General features: G+C 35.9%; 1 long non-coding RNA gene across 2 annotated transcripts in view; it reads right to left on the reverse strand.

Moving 5' to 3' along the window:
• Positions 1-257: 257 nt before the first annotated feature.
• Positions 258-842, reverse strand: part of LOC107567235 (uncharacterized) — a 3,815-nt gene continuing 3,230 nt past the window's right edge. For both annotated transcript variants that reach the window (XR_001606611.1, XR_001606610.1), the window contains exon 3: positions 258-354. This is a non-coding gene — a long non-coding RNA (uncharacterized lncRNA). The remainder of the gene's footprint in view (positions 355-842) is intronic.

Below are 842 nucleotides of genomic sequence, written 5' to 3' on the forward strand. Positions count from 1 at the left end.
TGCTTCCAGTGTATTAGTCAAACATACAGTATACAACAGATGTGAGTACACCCATATAGCATCACTTTAAATCACATGATACAACACTAGTCAAGTTGAAAAGGATAGTATTTATAGTACAGGTCAGGCTAAATTGTAATGTAGACACATGCATTTTCTGTAAAGCTGCTTTGAGAAGTTAGTGTACTCTAAATGAGGGCATAAAGTGCAAAAGCAGCAGCAGTGCACTGATCCTAGACTTGGATTGTCAAAGACAATCAACACATCCAGTGGGTTCCCTCGAGACATTTCCTCTTCCTCCTCAGCAGCAATGATGGGGACTGCTGCCTTCTGCACCTGCTCAGGCTCCTTTTTCTAAATGCATTAAACAAAAGTGTTAGTATATTTCACAACAAATCATACAATTAACCCTTGTGTGGAAAGACATATTTCAATTTTCATAAATGAAAATAAAGGTGTGAAGGATCAGAGTAGTGTTTATTCAGTAGGACCTGTGCCCATTTAAAACCCTGTAGTACTTTTCAAAAACTTGTAGTAATTTTCACATGTCTTCCAGAGCTGTCGGTAAACTGGATTTAATTGGGAAAAACTTTCAGGGGTGTTTTTATTAATAAAACATCCAAATAAATATAATTTAATAAATATAAATAATACATCAACACACCTTTATACAAACCCAAAGCAACTTTAAAGGGGTCCTATTATGCTCTTTTACAAAGTCTTGATTTTGTTTTGAGGGTGTACTAGAACATGCTCTCATGCTTGGTGGTTCGAAAAACGCATAATTTTTCACATAATTTACATTATTAAAATACCTTTCTCCCCAGCCTGGCACAAACAGC

Source organism: Sinocyclocheilus grahami, unplaced genomic scaffold (genome assembly GCF_001515645.1).
Source record: "Sinocyclocheilus grahami isolate Dianchi unplaced genomic scaffold, SAMN03320097.WGS_v1.1 scaffold1136.1, whole genome shotgun sequence".
Classification (NCBI taxonomy): Eukaryota; Metazoa; Chordata; class Actinopteri; order Cypriniformes; family Cyprinidae; genus Sinocyclocheilus; species Sinocyclocheilus grahami.